This window comes from Anoplolepis gracilipes, chromosome 2 (assembly GCF_047496725.1).
Source record: "Anoplolepis gracilipes chromosome 2, ASM4749672v1, whole genome shotgun sequence".
NCBI lineage: Eukaryota > Metazoa > Arthropoda > Insecta > Hymenoptera > Formicidae > Anoplolepis > Anoplolepis gracilipes.
Window position 1 is genome coordinate 3,047,259 of NC_132971.1, and position 25,052 is coordinate 3,072,310.

The following is a 25,052-nucleotide window of genomic DNA, read 5'->3' on the forward strand; positions in this document are numbered from 1 at the left end:
ATCATCAATTTTCTCCGTTAGACAACTTTTCTGACAAGTTGCTGAAGCAAATATCTCTTCGCTTATCGCTCTCATCATTCTTCCGTTGTTTAGTAGACTCCCTATTTTTTTTTTACTTTTGTTTTCGATAAAAAGCGAGCTACATGTGATCACATTAATATCTTATGAGTGTAGAACGCGGTCTGACGAAAGAAATAATTTTTTCAACTGAAATGTGTGTATGTTTCGAAAACATCTTCATATAAATTATACATAAATTAGATCTAACTTATTTGCACAATGTTACAATTATTTCTACGAGTACTTTGGCAACTGCGTGTTTCCATGCACTTAACAGAACTTACACTAACTTTGTATTAAATCTTTCTCGATGTGTATGCATATCGTATTATTAAAAATTTATGCGATCGTCTGGCAGTTAACGAAATTGGTTTATCGTTGACTAATTGACTTCAGTGGTCTTAAGACCAGAGAGATAATCGATAATCTATAGGTTACGGTTAAGCTATCGATGTCGTGAACTCTATATCAGTCTTATTTCAGGTATTCGCTCGAAAGTTCCGAACCTGTAGTATATACGAAGACGCGATTTGTAGAGGTGCTACCTCCTCTCATGTAGCTTTTAAAGTTTCGTACACCACGGGGGCTTGCGAATCGCTGACCCAACGGCGTCGTCGCGGGATTTCAATTAATCCCTTGTCCCTTCCTCTCCGCGGAAAGCAATCGTGCTATCCTTTTGCCCTCATTGATCCATCCTTAACCTCCCATTCATTCGCCCCGTTTGCTCCACCCAGTCGCAGAGTTACAACTCGGTTATCCGAATCGCTCGCGCGATATTAATTTGGGCTTTTAAGTCACCGCCGGCATTTAATTGAAAAAACTCGACGCGTCGCTCAAACAATGTAATCACATTGTATACGACCGATCGTGTAATAAACACAGTTTATTTCCATAACCGTTTAAAGGAAGATTTAACCCGCGAAAAGCCATCCTTCCCGTTGGAAAGGTTTGTAAACGCATCGTCACTTTCTCCTCACTTTCTTATATCGGATCAAATGCAAGTAAATGGATTATATAGGGAGGAAGGTTTTTTTTTTTTTAATCGGTCGTTCGATGGCATCAACGGCATTATATTCTCGTGCGATGCACTGCCGCCGCACGTCCCACCTCTATGCTTTGCATCGCGAATTCTCTCTCTTTCTTTCACTCTCTTTTTCGCGGAAATACGTCTTCATTTATGCCGGTCGTAACTTTTTAATGGTCGGCGAGTGGTTGTGTGTTATTCGGCGCGCTCGGTTTTAACAGGCTGCACAGGCGATGCTGCGTTGTGATGCCGCGTGAATGTGCATTTGCGTAATGCGTACTGCGAATACGGGTATTACGGCAAATCGAGGCTAATAGGTGATTCGGCGGGGAATACTTCAAGGGGGATTATCAGCCGATGACATAATGTACCGTTCGACGATCGGATCAGACGATTATGTTCTTCGATAATAATGGATATTGTGTAAAGTGGATGTTTCTTACGCGTGTTAGGGCGTTCTATGCGGGATATCTTATTGTTAGTAGTCACGTATTTTCCTCGAAGCATCGCATTTAGTTATAAAAAAATACATAGAGTTTAAAATATTATTTGTGTTTTAAAATAAAATTACTATGTAACATTTTATGTTGAACTTAAAAAAAAATGAGAGAAATTAAGAAGTCTTTCTTCACTAATTTTAACGCTTAAGTAAATTTTATTTAAGCGTTAATTAGATTTACAGCATAATAACATGTAATCCTTATGATTATAATATAATTATATTCTGTATTTAAGTCATATTCCTAATAAGCTCTCTTATTCAGAAAAATATAAGAAGATTTAGACAGTTATACTTCTTTAAAAGTAGAAACACACTTTTATGCAGCTGTGGTGAAAATTTAGCACGACAGCTAGATTGTATATTCTGCTTTTTCGCAACAAATCGTCGTAAACTTTTTTAACATTAATGAGCGCGATATATCGCGAGAAGCTGAGCGCGTCGCGCTGCAGGAAAAACGAAATATAGATACATAAAGACTGGAAATAATTAACGTTGCCGTCGAGAGAGAAAGAGAGAGAAAGAGAGAGAAAGAGACAGAAGGATCGAGCACCGCAAATTGAAATTTGCGTGCGATTGAATTCGCGCGCGCGCGGGCGCGCGGGCGCATATCCAGATCGGATTTTTCATCAATTCGCGACACGTATGTATATCTAACGGCCGGTTCTACGATCGATGCCTATTAATACCCGACACTGGTCCGACCTCCTGGTTGCTAGAACGACGTGGAGCATGTTTGGCATCGATTATTGATTTTATCATGCGGCGGTAATGACAAGCGCCGGACAGGCGCGACGCCTTGTTGCGAATGGCCCTGGTACGCAAACGACCGCGAATGTTCGACGATCCGCGTATAACGGGCACATAATGCGCGCGCCCATTCGTCGCGCTCGTCGCATCCATCTTCGACCCGGATTTAGAGGAGCGCGATCCCTCGCCGATAGCTCCACGTCGTCCTCCGCCATATATAAATGACGATTGCGCGTGACCGTCGAATTATGATCGTTTGCGCGTCGAGCGAATATACGCGCCGTAAAACAACGCCTTGCTCCTCCCATCTATTTTAAGACTGACACGAACTACGCGGAAGTTAATTAATTGCTCGACGAGAAATTTCCCAACCGACCACGCGTCCTTTCACGCGAATCATCTAACAACGACGTGAATGTCGCGAGTAGTAAAGAGAGAGAAAGAGAAAGAGAGAATGAGAAAGATAGACGGGAATAAATAACACGATCGGGACGGGGAGGAGCACGTCATTATATTCATTAGAGCTCGTCCAAGCAGATAAAAGTTACCGGATATAATGGTGCTCCGCGTTATTAATGATCCCCGGTAATCTCTCCGCCTCTTTCCTATCCTTTTCTCCTCCCTCGGCCGCGTAGGTACCTAACGCCCACGACCGAACTTCCTCTCGTACATTCGCAGCCCCGAATTTGTTTGAAACCCCCATCCTGCGCCAGCATTAAGGTCCGCTCGATTCATTCGGGCTATTATCCTTAACTACATTCCAGCGGCCACACGAGCCACCGTTTCCCGGGATTGTTTCAACTCTGATATTTCCTAGATATCTCTTTACAGAAGGGAAAAAACAGAAGTTACTTCTGCATTTATTGTATGAGATATGAGCTCATCTAGCGCTGCAACTATTTTAAGATAGATTTCAGCAATAGTATTGTATATTGTAACTTTAACATTTATTTTTGTATTGTATGTATAGTAGTGTATTATGGAATGTAATATTTCTAGAAATATAGAGGAAAAATATGGACGAACACCAAGTAGATCATAAATCAGATTTATTTTTTAAGACGATTAAAATGATATCACTATAAATTTTCTTAATATATGCTTCTTGGCACGTACAATATTATTCGTTTGCCTTAAGGAAAATAAACTTTTTAAATTTAAAAGAAAAACTGTCAATGTTTTTTGTTTTTATTATCTTATTCATGCGACGTGGGTGTCGTTCGATAATTCGTTTCGTTTTTGTATTGCTTGGATGACGATAGTAGAAAGAATACCGTTGACGGGAAACGTGAGTCGTGATAGGATAACACGATGCTAATTAAGAAACATAACGACGAACCGCGTATTCTCGATCGCCCTCATTCCGCATCTGTCTCACGTTTCGTATTGCTCCTAGAGAGTTTTGAATATCTTCGTTATTCAGACACTTCGTTCTGGTCCCATCCGGTGACAGCAGTCGAAGACGAATGATTTTCGTCCTTATTCCAGGACCGATCGCGCCATTCGTTGCGTGCGCATCATTAGCATAATCACGCATCTTTGTAAAGTTGGCGAGAATCTCCCAGGTAACGGTCGACAGCTGTAGATAAATGGTCCTTTTCGAGATCTCCCTTCGTTCGTTCTTTCGTTTCGAACGGCCTATATATGCCGCTAGCGACGCCATTGTACCGACGAATGGGCGTCGTAAAGAGTTTAACAACGCCGCGTCGAGAAGAGAAAGTTTTCCTTAAGACCCTTACGGATTCCGTAATCGTTAACCGCGCGTATTTTAGAGCAGTTGTAAAGACGGCAGCGGAGGGATGTGGTGGACGGTATTGGAATCCTTATTGGAAGCCTTCATTAAGATTGGCGCTTCATATTGGTCTCATTTATAACTTGCCACTTATATCCTAAGCGTTAATCTTCTAATTACAACAACATCCAATGAAGCATTATTGCAATAGAGATGGTTACAATATTTTATTTTATTTTTTTTGTTCAATTTTGTATTCGAATAGCAGTATTCATTGCTTATTTACTGTGGAGAGAATTTTTAGGGTGTATCGAAAGATACGAAAACAGTGCATTAACTCTTACAATGAAATAAAGAAAGAAATTTTTTCTGGTACTTTTTAAACACAGTATTTTCTCACTCATTAAATAGTTATACATAGAGATAACGACAAATCCGTGAGATTACTGACTATTAGAACGCTTGCGCGCAAGAGATATGAAGTAAAAAATACATAATATATGAAAGATAAGGTATAAAATACCATATAAGAAAAAGCTTGCAAATTCTCGGGGTAAAAACATTCGTGGAATCGTGGACGGACTATCGTTTCCAATACTTGGCGCGAACTATGGCGTTGAAATCCGTTTAGAGTTAGAAAACTTCGTCCGCCTTCTCGCTTCGCAACGTCGTCCGGAAGTGCTGGCCCGTTTGGCCGGCAAAAGAACAGAGGCTTTCCGGGAAAACGAATATTTATCCGAATGGATGGATGCGAGCGAGGATCGTAACTACTGCGGAGCTGTCCTCCGTAGATAACTCCGAGACTAGGCACCCAGCAGCAGTCGCGGGCACAGACACATTCGTATTACTTAGCTCGGCGATAAACTCACCCCCGAGACCTGTAAACCCCTAACTCCCACCCGATGGCCCAACCTGCATTTTCGCCAGCATTAAACTGCCTGATTTGTCGACTCTAGTACAGACTTCCGGAGTTGGCCTCTATTATCCTCTCGGTCCATCGAGACCTGAGAAGGTGAGTCTACGTGTACACATACGTATACAATACATGCAATGTAATGTGATAAACGAGCAATCCTCTTCAATATATAATTCAAACTACGATGATTTCTCTCTTAAAATGTCTAACAAACAAATTATTATTTCGTTAACTATAGCGAAACAAGAATTTTAATATTCATTTATGAAATATAAAATTAAATGTGTCATACAAATTGATAATGAAATAAATATTCAAATTGAATTTTGTTGACTTTTCGATGTTATAAGTGATCATCAATCGGCAGATTAACATTGTGAAATATTAAGTTAGAATTATTCACGACAGTATTCAGTGCAAACATGCTTGTTGGTTCATTAGCGATCCTTTGTAAAGTGTCGAATGGTCATTATATTGAATAGGTTCTGCATGTTCGTTTTGCGACTTAATTGGACCAACGGGGAGATTTGCGGACCCTCTTCTGATGCAGTGTTTCCGAGATCGTTTCCGTGCACGCAGTCGTTATTCTCGCCGTCTCTTTTCTTTTTAATAACGAAACGTACGACAGAATATACGTATGACAGAAACCACGCGCATCGGTTCTTGGAGTTGGACGCGCTGAAAACGCAGTTCTGAACATAGGGTCGATGGTCGTTGGACGTTGCAGCGAATTACGAGCCGGCATTTTATCAATTTACGAGAAAAATCCGATTTGCGTCACGCGTGACGTGATGCTGTGCGTCGATAGAGAAAAAGAGAGATCGAGAGATAGAGAGTAGGCGGTAGAGTACGTGGCTAACGAGTGCTCGATTGTAAATAACTGCTGTAGATTGCCAGCCATCGCTGGTATGTTAACCGATCAATGTATATCTTTCACAAAAGTCTACGTATATCGGAAAAGTGCCAAACCTTGAAGAAATCAAAATTCGAGAAAACTCTCATTAGTAAATGAAATTATCAAATAGACCTGCTTCTCATTATATTTTTCTTAGATTCATTATTTCGAAAATGACACACATACACACACAAAACATATTACATTTCATATTGATCAAATTCTGATTTAGACGTCCTTAATGCACAATTCGCAAACTATCGAATCATTGTGGTGTACTCACCTTAATTAATAACCGTTGTTTGATAGTACTGTTTTCCGCTATATATGTCGTTATTATAATGTAAATATGAAATGCTACGTATTAAACGGAGTATTACGGTAAAGTATTATAATTATTGTGTGAACACAAGAAATCTGCTAGAATATGTATTATCATAATCTCTTTTAATCTAAAATTATATATACAATAGTTTAATTTTATTATTCGTGAATTAGTTGAATTTACTTAATTTTTGTTCATACTACAAATTATACATTTCAAAAACAAATATATAATAAGACATTAGTTTTTTTATTTATTTTTATAATTTTTATTTTACATTCGCACATTACATATCTATACATATGTATACATATATCGTCTTATACGATCTGGATAGTCGGACGTCGGTTTTGGTTTAACCGATTTTAATAAAAATCGAGCTCGCGAGAAAAGTTGATACTGCTGCAATATATGGATTATGAGATGCTTCGTGGTCGCGTGATGTACGAGACGTCCGTTAGGTGAACGCATACACACACGCAGGATTCCGAGCGATATACGTCGGTTCATTACAGGAACGGTGCGTGCGACGCTAATGTGACATCAATTATGCGCCAATAACATAACAATACATAACACGTCGCATTGCTTGCATAACAATGCACCGTGACCTCCCCTTTCCCTTTCCCTTTCCCTTTCCTGTCTCTCCCGCCCCCAGCCCCGTTGCCCTACGATTGGTACCCGTATATCCTTCTATTGTGCATCGTGTACGGCCGATTGCCGCGCGTAATACGCCGTGTAATTCTGTCGTCGCGTTATTACATTAACGTCGGGTCGCCGCGGCGAGTTTTCGACTACGACGGTCCGATCCCGTTCGCTAAATTATACAACGCGCCTGATCGCCAAAGTCGTGCATTATTCCACGTTAAATGCGTCGCTTTTGCGCGACGTTCGAAATAGGCAATTTATCGTTGTATTCGAGAGTAAGTGGGGGCAAAATCGTAGTACGCATCTCACTAAAAAGGTAACGTTATTTTTCTGCCACAGAATACATTGATAGACAGGCAGGTTAAGTATATATTGATATTATTAATTATTTATACGTAAATTGAAGCCGCGCAAAGTTTGTCGAATTATTATCTTATTAACGTTTTTTTAAAAATAATTATTTTTAATATCTTTTTTTAGAGATAAAAAAGTAAACTTCGAGACTGATTGAAAGCTATTATCAAAATGCAATTGTCGATTGCAGCGCGATGCAAGTGTCCCCGAGATAGCGATCAATAGAAAATTGTTTTTCCGTGTTTGCTATCGGCCGATCAGTGCGCAGATGATTAAATTAAAATGGTTAATTCGCGATAACGACAATAAAGTGAATGAGTATCGAGGCATAACATGCACGATTGCGCGATTTTGCATCATTAATACTATATTTGTTGCTATCGCAGCAAGTAGCATGTTCGTTGAGGAAAACATCGTAATTATTCAGCCTCTCCGAAATTTGCACAAAATTGCCAATGTAAATCAATGTAATATGCACATATTTATCGCCAATAGATTGTTCGTTATATGAAATTGTCTATTATATGAGGTTTTATATATTTTAACATATATAAAAACATATTAACAAAACATTTTCTTTATTTTGAATTTTTTAAATATTTTGTTAATATTAAATATATTAATTGTATAGATACTTTTATATAAAAAAAGAGTAGTATTTTACTTTAAATTGTAATAATTATTCGCCGAATAAAGTATGAAGTAAAAAAAGTGCTGCATAAGATTTTTTATGTGTGTAATATAGTTTTGATTTATTTATCCAATTTACATCACATTAATGACAAATTTGTCACAAATTGTGTTAAGCTCGATAAATTTCAAGTTGCCTTTATAAGTTGCCTTCGCTGCCTTTGATTCGTTGCTCTTTGTTGAAAGTTTTATCGGCGAGTTGCGGATCGTTAGCTTAGTTTTCTGCGGTTGTGATGCGTCTGTGATCCAGTAATCTGCTTGTAACTGCTATACGCATATACGAGAACATTCATTATGTAGAACCTGTCAAATGGCCTCGACCACGAAGCTGCTAAAAGGACTCCCGGTATGAACGAGACGCAGGTCCATATTCGTTCCTGTCGAGTTTGCGTTACGCTCGCGTTTGCGGTGGCTCGGCGTTGCGGTCGCGATTCGATGCCCATTCAGCAGTTCGGTTTCGGTTTGCTTTGGAAATGACCCAAGCACTTTAAACGAAATCCCTCGAACCGGAAAGGCAAACCGTCGCGTTGCTCCCGGAGTAGTCCGCGAGCGGCAATAGGCCGCGTATTTTTTCGTGCCGCTCTGATTATCGGGACGAAACTAAAATCGAGTATTCTTGCACGGAATTACATTCGCGAAATCGCGACGAAAATTGTTATCGTCGTTGCGCACAAACGGATATCTGTGTCGCACGTTTAAGCGTGACGAAAGCTTGGACGAAAACATTTCGCGACGATCGACGGGAAACAAATCTGGCGTGGCGTCGTCACGTTTTGTCCGTGGTTGTGTACGCGATCGAACTGTTTATATAATCTATATTTATATAATAGATTATATTCATATAATGGACTCGAATTTATTTTCATTTTCATTCATTTTTTAAATATTGATAACATACACGATAGGAAAATCCGTTTTATTGTTAGTAGTATATTTCAATCATTACTAAAATTCTTTTTTTTACAATTAATCATCAATATACAGGCGGGTTTATACAAGAGTATAATAGATTTCTTTTTTTTCTGTTTCTAAAAAATGATTATTTCTTTGTATATATAAATACTGAAGAATTATTTTTACAATTTGTAATACTTATTTTGACACACATGGATTTATACCTATCCGACAAATTTTGATCAGTCTCGATAACAGTTTATGCTGCGTGAAAGACGAGTGTATTGCGCGAACGAAATAAAGTGTACACTCAAGTTATAGACCGCAGCTTTCACGTAGATGAAGGAATCCAGAAGTCGAGCGTATCGAGGAATCGGTGTAGCGTTTAGCGCATGTACACACGAGTGAGTAAACGAGCGAGCTCCATGGCAAGCGAAGAATCGAAGTAGATGGCAGGAAAAGAGCGAGCAGATACAGAGACGTAGGAAACGTAACGGTGCAAAGGGAAAAAGGGACGAGCGGGAGATTGCACGAGAGCGAGGGTTGTTATTGCAGATTGCGAGTGGGGCGAGGACCGAGTTGCACCACCGTTCGGAATCGTACGACAGAAACCACGGGCAGGCCCGCGCCATCGCGCTCTTTTCGGCCTTGATGTAGGTCTCTCAATAACGAAAATCTATACGGTTTCATTTGTCTGCCAGGCACGACTTTATTTGCGAATCGTCGAGGAGTTCGGCAAACGGGGCGCACCGCGGGTGAAATCGGTAATCGGGACGGACAAAAGCCCGAAAATAAAATTTCGTGCCGCGATAAAAAATTCCCGACTAACCTCGCCGGCGCCCGTCGCGCGAGGCCGAAATACCTAGACTTTTACGATGCGCGCCGACCCAATCAATAGGATAAAACGGCATGTATAAATTTTTATTGGTGGAAACTGTATTTTCAGCCAGCGTGTACGCATAACACAGTGCATAGTTCGAAATATTTTTGTTGCAATAAATTGCTATATGCCGCAGAGTATATTTCTGTTATAGAAACACAATAACATTCATATTAAATGTTCAAATACAAAGTAGAATTTATACGGGAAAATATGGCTCTTGCCTGAAAAAAAAAAGATATATATATATCACAATAAACCATTGTCTGAACTAAAACATCTTTTTTTTTTTTTTTTTTTTTTTTTTGAATACTTTATAATTTTCGTAGTCATAATGCTTCTTTGCCTCTTTTTTCGAGCATATGCTATAACATATGCAAAATTATTAAATAACTATTTCTCGATGATTTTTCAATGCTACATAGCTCTTTTTTCAAACGAGAACGCGTGATCGGGTTAAACGCGCAATCGTGCTACAATCGAATCGTTAGCCCGGCCGTTAATGAACACCAACTGACGTTGCTCGTATTTTATTTAATAGCCGAAATGGCAGGCGCTGCAGGCAGTCGAATTGTGTTTTGTAACAAACAACAATGGGCGAGACAGGGTCCGAAACGACGCATCGAACGGTAGACTCGTAATGTAGGCTTGGATTATTGGATCCTGTATATGCACACAATCGCTGTCGCAGTATAATATAAAACGCGCCCGCGTCCCTATAATTAATTGTAAATAATTAACGGGTTACTGTTCGCGGTGATATAATAAATGTCACGATTTTAAAGTGGAACGCACGTGTGAATGCGGTTTGCTCTTCCAAGAAGATTATTCGCGTACTCTGAAAGTATTGTACAAAATATAAATATAAATTGTTGAAGTTCAATACGGAGAATTTTATCCGATTTAGTGTAGAATATTTCATACAAACGCCGAACAAAAATGGGAAGATATTGCGTCGAACGGCATTGGATATTTAACGGTGATTCTAATTCGGTCTCCCGTGGGAGAGGACAGATATACCAGGGCAAAGAAGCGAAGGGCGTATTGAAGAGTCGGGGCGAATCGATAAATTTCGATTCACGTGCCGATACCGCAGTTTCTAAGTATACGAAGCGCACGTGCCGGTACACGTATCGCGTGCACGCACACGTAACGTCATACATACGTATGGTGTACGTACCAAAAGGAGCGTAATCGCGTACATACGCACACGTTAGTTTCCCTTTACTGCACTCTATTCGCTTCTATTCGGTGTTTACGGCCGAAAGCATTAACGGAGAAAGAGCGAGAGTGTATGAGCAATAGAGAGATAGAGAATGAGAAAGAGAGAGAGAGAGAGAATCGCATTATTGCAACTTGCCCGACCGAACCCCGCCGCTACCCCAGCTGCCGCTGCTGTACCAGGGTGTAACAGACCCCTCCGAGCCTGGTTCCAGCACCGAACCAATAAGGTCATTTTTCTCTTGTATAATCCAGCCAACCGGCAAACCGGGAATCCCGTTTGCGCCGAGTTAACGCAGAGTTAATAGCCGGCCCATAATGTATCGAAGCCCAGGAATATTAAGGGATTATGGCGGCGCGCACGGCCCGACAAGTCAGCGAAGGGACTTTTCGGTCCGCGTTTCGTCCTACTTTCCCGATTTTTACATTGCTGACTTACAATTGTAAGAGAGAAACGATAACATGGAAGTGTCAAGCGATCTTGATTGCTAATCGTAGTATGCAACTAATTTGACAATAATAATTGCTTTTTTTTTGTGAAACATAGCCAAATATGCTTTCAAGAGGATTAAAATCAAATAAAACTTATAACAACAGAATATTATTTAACGAAATTTTCTTTTATCTGATATCTATCTAAGAATAAAATATGAGAAACATATTTTAATAATATTACAATTCTAATAATTTATTTTAATTATTATTTTATCTTGTAAAGAAAAAAAAATATATCAAACAAAGAAAATCTTTTAATATAACTTTATATGATTTATAATTAATTTATTTTATCTCATAATAATAATTTTTATCTTCTAAAGGCGAGAGTTTAAAAAACTTGGAATTAATTTCCTGCTTTATAATTTCACCAACCATATGATGGATACGTATTTTATATTGCAAAATTATTATAAACAAGATGTGCTTTTGTCACAAAGAGATATATTGTAATAATATTACGTGAAGATCGTCGGCAACGTTTAGAGTACGGGCTATACGACGGAACGAGGCGGTCTAATCCAGAAGAGAGAAGTGACCCGCAGGGCACTTGTGGTCTGGTAATGTTGTTTTAAGCACGGCACTTACCACAACGACAAATAATCATTAGGCAGAGTTCAGACCTGGAGGTTCGAAGAGCGGTGCGGGGAAGATGAAAGCTCGCGGCTAGTAAATATCTTTCCTACCATTTTCATCGCCGCTTCCAGCCTCTCATCACCCACACGCGGATAAGCTAGCCGCATCCTTAAGCCAGATTATTCTCTTAGAGATCGCTAAAATATATTTTCATCTGTACGTATATTTCAGTTCGGCTATCAAATATATTGGTCTGCCTATCACAACGAATAAGTATCGAGTAAATATGATTTTTTTTTTACGGATATTGTGTTAAATGAAAAATGAAAAGACTTCATATAAAGTCTAGACTCTATTTCAGACTCTATAAAATTATTTCGGAATTCTACTTGGAATAGTTACTTGAATCATTTATTTTGGAAGTGGCATAAGTCAAATTTTGGAAACGATTCGTCTGAGTAAGATATTGGCGACGTACCAATTCTAGATGAACTTCCAAAACTCTTTTTACGCTATTTTTAAAAGTTTATTCTCTTATCCTAGCAATTTTTCCAAAAGATGAATGTAAACGTATTTGCTCATTTTCCTCGATTTATTATCTGTAATAGAATTTAGTAATTTCTTTTTGCATCTATAATAAAATAAAATTATAAAACTCTTCTTTTAAATTAGCACATTTTCAGAAAACGAAGGCGAATTTAATTAAACGTGATTCCTCGACGGCAGATATTGGAACACAAAAGTTTTCACTGCCAATCACGATCGTGCTCGAAAGCGAACGACCCGATTTGACAGGAACGAAGCGTCACGTTTGACGACGCTCGGAATAAATAATTACGTTTAATCTGCCGGAAGCGCCGTTTTCCCGTTTATAATTCACCGACTACACGCCCGGAGAATCGCGTCAGCGATTTAGTATCATACGTGTTAACGCCGGCCACCCCGCGCGTTGCCGGTACCGTTCGCTGCTGCATCGGGGACGAGAGTGGACATCGGATAGACAGAGAGAAAAATAGAGAGAAAGGGAGAGAGAGAGAGAAAGAGAGAGAGAGAGTGGGTTGATGCACGAGGGGCGCGAGTTTTATAAACTGGAATGAATGTGCGGGGGCTCGAATGCAAACTGCGGGCTTGGGCGAGGTCGCGGGGTCAAGGGTTGGAGGTTTATCTTCCCGCAGTTGCGAAGCGATACGCCCGCCATTGAAGTTGCGGCAGCATGCGGGCTGGCGGGGGTATGTGCGTTGTAGCAGGGTGCAACACTCGCGGGGGTGTTACAAGTCGGGATTCGGAGCAGATTACGTCACTCACCACGCGATACGGACTGCCGCGCGCCGCAATAGTTGCATCCGTATGGCGCGTGGATACGGCGCGGCGGCGGGTTCCTAGGCGTAAAACTTGCCTCGCGATATTAATAAACCTGCGCGCGTTTCTCTCCGTTGGCTCGAAAGTTTTTGACCCGACAAAGAATCGAGCGTACCATAATTTCAGTAGGAGGATGCGAGCTCCGTGAAACTTATATTCGAAGAACATAATTTTGAAACGAATGAGCGCCGTGCTATGAGTCCGTTCTTATAATTTCGTGTTCTCGCGTTCTCGGTTATTAATTTAGTATTCAGGCAATAATCGTATCGATACATTTAAAATGAACGGGACACGGACTTCGGTAATGCGAAAACGGTGTAGAAATGAAAAACTTGGCGTAATTAGAATCGCGCGCTCACTCCACGCAGGGAAAGGGAAAATTGGCATTTCTTTCCATTATTATCCATGCTATTTGAAATTAATGTACGCTACGGGGCGCAATTTACAATTTGCATATTACATGGAATATTATGTGACCGCTGCGACTTTTCAAGGCGCGGTGAGCGCGCGTGTGCTTGCAATTATCGAAATAATATGCGGTTCAACAATTTCGTGATCTATACAATGCGCGATATCGCGTTACGCCCTACGCTCGATATAATTACATTGAATTTAATTAAATATACACAGCGCGTGTTTCTTCGTTAGAATAGTGCGCATACACGTTGCGCGATAATAACGATAGCGTAAACGAATATAGAGTTCGTATCGTTAAAATCTATTTACATGGAAACATTTTCAAACGGTATCGCACAAGAGAATTTCTTGTATACGGTTCGCGTATTCTCTATCGAATTGTGTTATATTATATTATTTACAAGAATATTTCAAACAAAATAATTTATTGACAAGGTATACATATATACATATATATATATATATATATATATATATATATATATATATATAGAGTTATTGTGAAATATTTCAAAATTTACATCTTATATTTTACATTGTAGAATAAAATATAAGATATAGTAAATAAATGTTTAATAAAACATGTATACATAAATGTTTTAATAAAACGTAAGAGATATTTTATTCCATTTTAAAATAAAATTCAATATTGTATTACACAATAAAATATATATTACATATTTTATTAAAATAAACAATGAAAGGATTATTATAAGATGACATTTTAAAATAAAATGGAATATTACGATAATGTATAGAAAAACGCTCGGTGTACATATGTTTATATTCTTATCTGCTATGTCGGTTACTATCGATTTCACGGCGCACCGATTATCGATGTGCTTTATATTAACACCTCGTAAAGCGTGCGCGGGGCTTAAGAGACGCAACGATCGCCGCTAAACTTCGCAAGGAAATTAAACCGATAGTCCGACGCGGACGCCGGGGCTCATTTGCATCAATTACTGACCCCCGAAGTTTCTTCTACGGCGAATTAGCCGCCGGGGAACGCGTCGAATGCGAGATAAAAGGAAGAAGAGGAGGCGGCGGGACCTATTAAAATAAAGGAGAAAAACAAGTTTCGAGATAGTTGCGTTACGAGCGACGGGGGACGCATAACGATCCGTGCTCGGCGGTCGGCTGAGTTACGTCGCCCGCCGGGAAGTTATGCTCTCTGCTTATCTTCCGAATTCCGCGCTTGTCCTGCAGGACGTATCCCTTGGTGCTTTCCGCCCGGCGCGGATGCGAGAAGCGGACTTGGCGAACCGTCGGCCCTGATAACCCTCAATAGTATCGTGAATCTCGACCGTGGACGATAAAACTGTCTCTTTTTTCTTTTTTTAAACAATGTAATGTAAGTGATGCATTTAATTAAAATTACTAAAATATAATTTCGAACTTTCGTTAAACGCGACAAATCCTATCTAATGATAAATATGCTCCCAAAAAAAAATAATAATATATATACTTATATACTTAATTATCAATTAAAAGTTAGAATTTTATTTTAGCTCGCTATTAATCACACAAGTGGTACAATATATTGCTTCAGATTTAAATATAATTCTTTTATATGGCCATACATACAGCTGTATATTATTATTTATGCCTTGCTTTTTCCGAGAAAAAATGGATATAAGATTATATCTGGCTATGTATTATATAATTTTATCCGAAATTTGACGTATTTATATATGTGCATACTTATATAATCACGCCAAATTTTGGATATAATTATATATGACCAGATATGACCTTATACATAATTACATAAATCCATTTTTCCCAGGTTATTAAATTTGATATTATTCCGACAAATGTAGGATATGCTTTTTACTGATAAAAAGTATGAAATTATTACGAAAATATTTTATTACAAAAAATGAATGCTTAATGCGATAAAAAATTGCTACAACTGACTCAGATTATTCTATCGATTGACAAGAATTGTAGTGGACGTCAGATTTCGAGGATTCGTATTTGCGGTTCCCATCAGCGGCGATTCATGGTATCCCACGCGTCGACGTTTAACGCCGAATTCATTGATACGATCGACGCGCGCGAGCGAACGATTAATGAAAGCGGCTGATACCTATAGTCGTCTGGTCGAAACGCGTTTAGTGTACGATGGAAATGTGAACCGGTGGAAACGGAGATCGTGAAGAGTGGCCCATGGTGCCACTAGAGGAGCACGGGGATACGTGCAATGCTATAATATGTCGTGCGAGGGTACGACGCTAAAGAGAGACAGAGAGAGAGAGAGAAAGAGAGACAAGAAGAAGAAAAAAAAACGCGAAACGAGCGGCTGAATTCCGCGCTGCAGCCTCGTCGTCGGTGACCGTAGCCGCGCGGATATTGTTGGACATTCCTCGGGCTGTGCGAATGCGGTCATCTGAATGCCGGGCGCGTAAACCACGCCGAATGGCCCCGCGAGTCTGGGTCGTGCGGAAAGGGCAGGGACCATGCGGGGGTGCAGGACAACGAGCAGGGCGGTTAGGCGCGGGATACGGAGGAACGAACGAGAAGAGGGAGAGAGAGAGAGAGACAGAGGCAGAATGAGAAGATGTATGTGTGTGGGAGAGAGAGAGAGAGAGAGAAAGAGGCAGAATGAGAAGATGTATGTGTGTGGGAGAGAGAGAGAGAGAGAGAGAAAGAGAGAAGAGAGAGAGAGAGATAGTACGTATTGTGGAAAATCTACCCACTGCTGCCGCAGCTATGCCGCCAAATCGCGTTCGCGCTATTTTAATTAATCGCCGCCGTCCGGGACGCTGATTCGCGCGAACGAGAGAGCGAATAGCGGCTGAATGTTTTTCGACGAGCCAGAGCGACTGAGACGAGAGAACACTCGTTGCGGAAACATTCTCAATGTGTTGGGTGAATTAGTAAAATTTAATTCATTCTCGAATTTTTAAGTAATTAAATAGATGGTTACTGTGGGTAAAATGGTTATATTTTTAATCTGTAAATGTTTCAAGAAACAATTTGTTAATTAAATTTAGAAAAAATGTAATATAATAGAAAAATATAAATTTAATTGAAATGCATTAATTTGCATTGCATTATCACATATTTCATTACTTTAGAATAATTATAATTGTTACCGAAAAAAAACATGATTAATATTCGAAATGATTCTCTTTTCATTTAAAAATATTATATATCTATAGCAGCAATCGAATCTTTTATGCGTTGATACGAGAGATCTGGATGCGCGATAACTATCTTGGGCTTGGCTGCCGCCTATAATCCAAGCGTTATCCTGCAGCGGAGGCACGCCATGTACACGGATATCGCTGGGGCACACGGGACGCTACGTAACGAGACACGTCCGACATTTAACGGATCCAAGATATCCCCGTCGAATGCTTCAATCAGGGTCGACGATGGCGGCGGCTCGGTGGCGACGAGGGAGGGCTGAGGGCTTTATACGTCATTCAGCGGGTATACACCGGGGTGTACCGGGTGCCTGCAGCTACCGGTAGGTTTAATCAAACACAAGCGCAGCCGGTGCGGTGCGGTGCGCGATGCGGAAGGGTGCGGGTGGTCGCACGAGCCGCTATTGAAACTAGCGCCGTCATTGCTGCCGCCGTAGTCGTCGGGATTATTTCATTAGCGCGACAATTGAAAAATACGAAGCGGGAAGAAGCGTAAAAATGCCACGGTCGTACGTTTGTCGGATATAAAGAATATTCGTCCACAGACGAGTTTCCGTTTCTCTTAAACGTTGCTTGTTCTCGCAATCTTTCGCGAAGAAAATGCTGCGAGAGCGCAACGTCAAGTAATGTAATGTCACTACGATATTAATCCTTCGTTCGCCAAATATCGTCCGAATTAAATTGATTGAATTTTTGTCACAGTTTCTGTCATTCTTTTTTTAAATAGTTAATAATAGAACGAAATTTTTACTTTCATGATATATTTCACATATATATTAAATATTATAGCATATGCACAATCTATTTTTAAACAAAATTGTTTTGTTTTAAGCACACATCTAATTTCTGAGCATTATCTATTTCAATTGCATTTAAACAAAGAATCTCTCTCTTCTTTAAATTCTTGTTTGCTTTTGCATCTTTTATATTAAGAAATCAATTGAAAATCTGTGCATGTGTGCATGCGAGAAGTCCGTTTTTTTTAAATCAATAAATTCTTTACCATTTAACGTTTAGTAAATATTGCACGATTGTGCAACACGTGCAGCACAAAAAAACTCAAATGGATTTACTAATGTACCAATTTTGATTGCAAGAACCAATTAAATCCTGAACGTGCTTAGTTTCAACAAACGCGCGTAATCTGTTCTAGATATATCTAAAAAAGCAACTTTTATTAACCACCATTTTAGCGAATTGCAACAAAATATATGGTATTGACAGTATGAAATTGTTTTGAACGGTTATTTTAGCTTGTATACCTAAAAAATGATCTGTTTCCTCCCTTTTTGGCCTTTATATCTATTTTTCATTCAGAAATAATAACAAATAAATACATAAGTTATCGATATCGTGTGCAAAATTATTTATAAACCGTGATTGTTATCGATTCGATTATCAGCAGTTATTATCTCACGCTGATCGAGAGAGTCATAAATTTCTGTCGTAAATATCTCCAGAATGATTTCTGGCCTCTTCGCTGAATGGGTGTATCAGCTCAATTTCTACGGTATTGACGATGGGTCTCCAGCTTAATTACGAGCCCATGGTTTATGGCACGAAACAGGCGGATCAACGTTCCTGACGTGTCACGACGCTTCGATAAACGCTTCGGCGCCTCGGGTGGCATGTGTGTGTTTGTATGCGATTCTGATCCTGATTAATACGTACGATTCTGTCTTTTTTTCAATTTTTATAGCAGAGCCGCTAAATTCACCATGAAGAGAGATTTGATACATGAAGAAATTTACTTCGTCGCTTGTAATAAATGTATTCTTATAATGGATTTTATTTCGAATATCTAACATTATTTTTGAAAAGTTCCATCAAAAAATATATTATTATTCGAATCAATATTAAGATTAACATAGAATTTTTATATATAATATAAGATTAGCATATTTTCGTTCCATAGCTTTCTCATGGAATTTTTTCAACATTTAATCGTTATACATCTCTTTTTTAAAACACATTAGAAACTTCAACTTTTTGAGAAAAAGATAGGATTTTATTGAAAGTCTAAAATTCTAAATATAAAGTGTCAATTTTACACAAATCTACACAACATGACGTTTTTTTATTTCTAAATCATACAAAATTTAATGTAGTATGTAAAGTTTAAGAAATATCAGTATAATTATAGTTTGAATAGTCAAAACGATATGACAGATCAAAAGGTACAGAATTTCGCGATATGCTCGGCGCTTTATCGTGACATAACCACGTGAGCGTGTATGATATCAGGCGGGAGTCTGACATCGCTCGTGATTACTGTCATAAAAATTTATATGCGTCGCCCATTGGACATCGGCGATGGGTGTACGATACTCGCGTAATAAAGTGAAAACGACCGTCCGAGATTCGTGAAGAAAAATAAATCGACGGCGGACGAGAGGGCTTCGAAGACGATCGCTCTTCCGTACTTCTCAGTCACCCGTTGAGCCCGCTCGAGGGGGCAGCGTATATCGCGAAAGTCTTCTGGAAACGATCCCGCAAGTCGTAAACAACCCCGGAGCTCGTCTGGCCTTCCAGATATATGATGTAATATTTTTGTGCGTGACAGATCCCGCGGGCATTTCTATGACCATCGATCGGGTCTATACGCATCGCTCTTGCACGCAATGGTTCCTTCGTGTCTGCTCTGAATTCGACCAGAAACGAAGAAAAGATATCAGGCAAAGAACATTTTTCAGAATTGATGAGAAGAAATATGTTCCAAAGTATATAGTTATAGAGAAAAAATTATTTTGCAGATTTTCTCTTGGCATTTAGGACTTAATAATTGCAATCGGTTTTAAAAAAATTTTTTTCTATTGCATTCTTTTATTTCTTTCGATTCTTATTGCCCTGATTGCATTATTATTAAATCTGTCAACAGTATGATAATTAAGCGACAAATTAGATAGATTTAATTATATTTTGGTCTCGAGAGAAATGGTTAGCATCAAACGTGTACTAATCTGAAGAACGTCTTGGCCACTGAAGAGTAAACAGGAAACGGCTGCCGTAGGCGGCAGTATATGTCGGTAACAAGATATTGACACTGGCCGATAATGGCTGTTGGGCTAACTGACGGGCGCAACTTGGCCGAAAAGCCGAGCGATGACTTGAGAAAATGGGGTTGAAATTGGTGAGAGAGGCCTCGGCTACCCGTCGGTAGCTCCTTCGAGATACTTTTCCGCTTCAGAAATCGTTTTCATCGATCGGTTCTCGGTATCGCAACGTCGCCTAACTGGCGACATTCTCACAAAATTCAAAGGATCCAATTGTATGTGTTGCTGTAAACAAAAAATTTTGATTGTCTAATTTCAACAAATAGCTTTGGAAGACCTAAATTCGATATTTTATAATTGCCTATATTGCGTTTAGTTTTGTGATTAATAAATGGTGATAAATTAAAAATTTACGCCCAAAAATTGTTATTTTATGAAAATTTAAAATTAAAATATTTTACTTTGTATTAGCTTTCAACATTTTCTACAAATATTAATTATAAAAAATTAAAACATTAATATTATTTAAAAAATTAAATATTAAAATATTAATATTATTAAAAAAATTAAAATATTAATATTATTTAAAAAAAATAAAATATTAATATTTTAAATATAATTCAACATTTTCCAAAAATATTGTGATAAAATTACGTGTTAGAATTCTCTAGTTTAAGTTAATTTCAAAATTGAAAAAAAATGACAAGATTTACTCCTGAAATACTCCTTAATTTTTATGAATATAAGTTATTTATATTACACGTAAAGTAAGATCGACAATAGAGTCGAAGTCGAAGATAATATAATTGAAAGCTTAACGCGCGAGACAGACGGAGCTTGTTCGATATACGACACTCATATTCGAGAGGAACGTGCTGCACTTCGAGGAACACGATCTTTTCTGAGAATATCGAATAATCCAGGACACATCTGCCGGTTGAGCTGATATCCGTCTTTGTCTCCGCAATGGTTGCTGTGTGATTTATACGCTAGGATATTGGCTCCAAGATGGCGTTACATCTACAGTGATGGTACGTCTTCTAGTACAATCACTACGCGAAATCGCAATTTTCAAATTGTTTCGCTTATTTTTAATTTACTGTAACGTGAATTATTCAGAAAAGAAATTAAGTTGCTTATTTTATTGATGGGAATTTTCTAAAAAATTCATTTGCGAGAGAAATATCAGAGAGATTATTCAAATGATTTTCAAGATAATGAAATTAGGTTGCCGAAATTACAGTGCTGTTGTTGAAAAAAACCGAAATAGTTTAGCTTCTTCTCCACAAAGTTCTTGTCGAACGAATAGATAGATTGCCCCACTTGAACGAGACAATATTGATGTGCGATGAGTTCAAGAGGTCCGGAGCAGGCACCATGGAACAACTTGCTTGCCGCCGGCAGAACAAGTGTCCTCTCGTTTTTTGAGTGGTGATAAATGTGACTGGGGTCAGTGCCGGTTTTAAGACCGATTTCATCAACGGGATCCGCCAGTAACATCTTAATGGAAATGTCAGACAGTGAGATCTCAAACTCCTACAACCGTATCCTAAATCTCTCTTCATAGTGTTGCATCTTGGAATAGAAAGCTGATAAATCTATCGTATACCATTGTGCTAATCGCTTCGTATTATTCATAGCAAGAGTTATCGCGATCAAGAAGCTACATTTATCAGGGTGCACGGTCTTATTGTTATTCTACAGCGTTGTCTCGCGGCTTGTGCAGTTTACACAAATATACAGTGTTACATAGTTGGAGTTTCATACATGTTTCATCTTTAATACATAACTATGCCCGAGGAGAGTGTAGCGCATACCTCGTCGAGTAGGCCTCGCGCAAAAATAATGCCGCTATGCGCCCAGCAGCAGCAACAGCAGCAGCCAGTAACAACGAGCGCAACTTTGTTGCACGTGGCTGCCAACGACGGTGCGAGATATGTCCGGGGTGCACGCCTTTCGTGAGAGCGCCGCATTTGCAAGACGAAACGGTTTCATTTCCTGGAATCCATTTTAGCGCCTCGCCTTCTGACAGGGTATTAGTAGTACATAGCTAACTCAGAACGAACCGATTATACTCGCGTAAGCACCGGTGTCTCGTTTGTCGTCTTCATACTAGCTGCTATTTTCTCCGCTAGTGATAACCGGTAATGCCTCGCGCTGCAATTTCCAATGCATTAATCTCTGATCGACGTCTGCTGCTATGCAGCAGTATTTCACAGCAGCATGGCGATTAATATATAAGATTAAGATGTAGCTTAAAGTTTCGCTTTTGCTATCAACTATCTTGGAATATTTCTGTACCAAAGATTATTTAAAGATTTTTTACATTTTTATAGATAAACGATTTTTTTATTGCAAAAAAATTGTTTCTTTAAATGTTTTAAATAGCACCTCAACAACTTTAGATATTATGATTTAAATTATTCCTGATTAAAATGATAATTTAGCGATTTTCATATTAAAAAAAAAACCAAGGTTGATGTCTCACGTATATTCTTAGACTTTTATTTTTTTACATTTAATTACCAAGATCCCATATGGTCTAGTGGCTAGGATACCTGGCTTTCATCCAGGAGGCTCGGGTTCGATTCCCGGTGTGGGAAATATTTTTTTGTAACTTGATTAGGTGGCGTGAGTGTGAGTGGACGTGTGCACGAATGGCTGCGTACACTAGTAGGAAGTATGAATGTAATAGAGCGTAGAGTAAGGTAAATATAAGATGAAAAGATGTATATAGGAACGGGTGGAGATTCCGAATAGGTAAAGGAAAAGCAAGGAACAAAGGAAGTTATGGCGCCTATAGAAGCAGAGGAAAGAGCCGATCAAGAAGAACAATGATTGATAATAGCAAGGTAGTAAGTAAATTATCGATGAAGATCGATAAAAGTAGGATTTTTAGAATAAGTATAAAAGAGAACCAAAGATAAAAGATAAATAAAGAGGATAGTAAAGGATAGATATAATGAAAAAGGTAACATATAGGTGCATTATTATTATTATGGGAGTTAGAATGTTCTATGTAATTCAAAGTTGTATAGATATGTTTATGTTGATTATTATTAGACAAGACAGATATGTGATAAACTAGAGGAATGGGTGAAATGTGTATAAATATATATGGATGGATGCGAGAATAACATATCTTGTAAGCACCAACCAAGTCCCTTTTAGGCAGATACTAAAGAAATAAAGATATTAATATATTTAATTGCCAGACTTATTTTTGAAATATACTGGAAATTTTGAAACTATTTGGCGAGAGGAGTCAGAATTTTATCTATTATAGCACAATTTTGAAAATAAGCCGCTAAATTCACAAAAATATAAATTTATTCTTATTAATGCAATATTTTTTTCATAACGCGAATACCGTACGAAAATGTTACAACGCAAATAATTTTGTAATTCTTTCACACAATATTTTATGAAACAGTTCTCGATAATTTGAAAGAGTGGAATCTTTGATATCGTACGTTTAATTCAAACTTTGAAATTAACATAAATTTGTTTCCCGGATTAACGCCTCGTCGGTTTTTTTCATCGCAATTTTTCCCTACTGACGGAAAGATGTATATTTTTTTCCCCGCGAGCAAAACGTTCGCGGTTGCGGCACCGCCCTGACGCCACGGGACACGCGGCGAGTCCTCGTATTTTATGCAGTTCACCGCGAAAGCGACTGGCGCGCAGCTATAAACCGTAATGTATTAGCAGGAAAATGCAAATTGAGCGCAAAACCACGGTTCGAAACAATGCTTTTAGTCATGGAGTGGGGATGTTGGTCGGAGAGCGGGCCATGCACGCGCGTGCGATGCTGGCTACTTCGTAAATTAACATTAACCCATTATAAATAAACGGCAACTCACAAATTAATGCTAATACCGGGTCCGCATTAAAACCGATAGAGCTCGATGCAGGCCGAAGCGTTGCATCGTGCTTATCCGTTACCGATTGCTAAAGTTCATTATACAGAGTGTCTCAAGCATCTCCTCTTTCTCTTGGCTTTCAATTGTCAAATATTGGAGAGAATAAATTAAAAAAAATACCATTTGTTTTACTATAACATAAATAATATTTTATTAGAAATGTTTGTCAATTAGAAAATTTGGACTAATTCAATCTTTTAGATTTATATAAATGACAAGATTTTATTTATTATAATATTTAAATTTTTAAGCAGATTTCATACTTTATAAATTTAATTTAAAACACTTTGTAATGTAAAGAGGTAGTTAACGTTGAAAATATAATGAAAGAAAATAAAAATTGTGAAAAGAAAATTCCATTAAGGAAATAATTAGTTTTAAATTTGTCTGTAAAATCTGTAGCTAAGGAGACAAGTGTATGTTTGAATTATATATATTACACATTATATACATATTGATGTACGCATCAAGTATAGACAGTATGCATTCTTTTTTTAAACACTTGAATCATTTCAAATTTGACCGGTCTCTCTCTCTTCTGTATCTCTTGATGCGAATGAGTCGCATACGTATTTTTATATGACAGTTTACTGCAATTACACGCGGGTGATGGGAGCCCACGTGAAATTGACGAGCAGGAATTGCGCGCATACGAGACGCGCGGTGGTAAACGGAAGACGAGAGCATGTGATATCGAATTTCGATACTAAGACGATTGGGGTGTCGTCATTGCCGGCAACGTTTTCGTATCTGACACGTTGCCTTGGTTCATTATACGACGACGCTAACGGCAGGGTGAGAAATGAGGAAAAAGGAAAGGGGAGAGAAGAGAGAGAAAGCTGCAAAAGGATAGATACACGAGAGAAAGCAAAGATGAGACTGAGAACGAGAAAGAGACAAGGATGGCAAAGAAGAGAGAGAGAGATCGAAGGCACAAGATACGTTATCTGAATTCAAAGCAAACGCTGTAACAATGTTTCGCTTTTGCTACCGCGTTCATAACACAAGGTATCGGGACATACGAGCATGCATGCCGTTAGATAGTTGATAGTATCAATTTACTGTGATATTAAGAATATTGTTTAAAAGAAAAAGAGAAAAGACGCAACATGTGGCTGTTTTATGTATGTGTGTGCGTCTAGTATTTGATAATTTTCTCTCTTATTAGATTATACATTTTTATAAATTTTTTTCAGTATTTATTATATAGATTACAAAATTTATTTAATAACTATTTTCTGCGAAA

General features: G+C 38.5%; 1 long non-coding RNA gene and 1 other non-coding gene across 3 annotated transcripts in view; one reads left to right on the plus strand and one right to left on the minus strand.

Annotated features, from left to right (window-relative positions):
- The window catches only part of LOC140663148 (uncharacterized), a 304,620-nt gene that overhangs the window by 13,607 nt on the left and 265,961 nt on the right, over positions 1-25,052 (minus strand). The window lies entirely within an intron of this gene.
- On the plus strand, positions 22,415-22,486 carry Trnae-uuc (transfer RNA glutamic acid (anticodon UUC)). The gene has a single exon. It is a non-coding gene; the product is annotated as a tRNA-Glu (tRNA).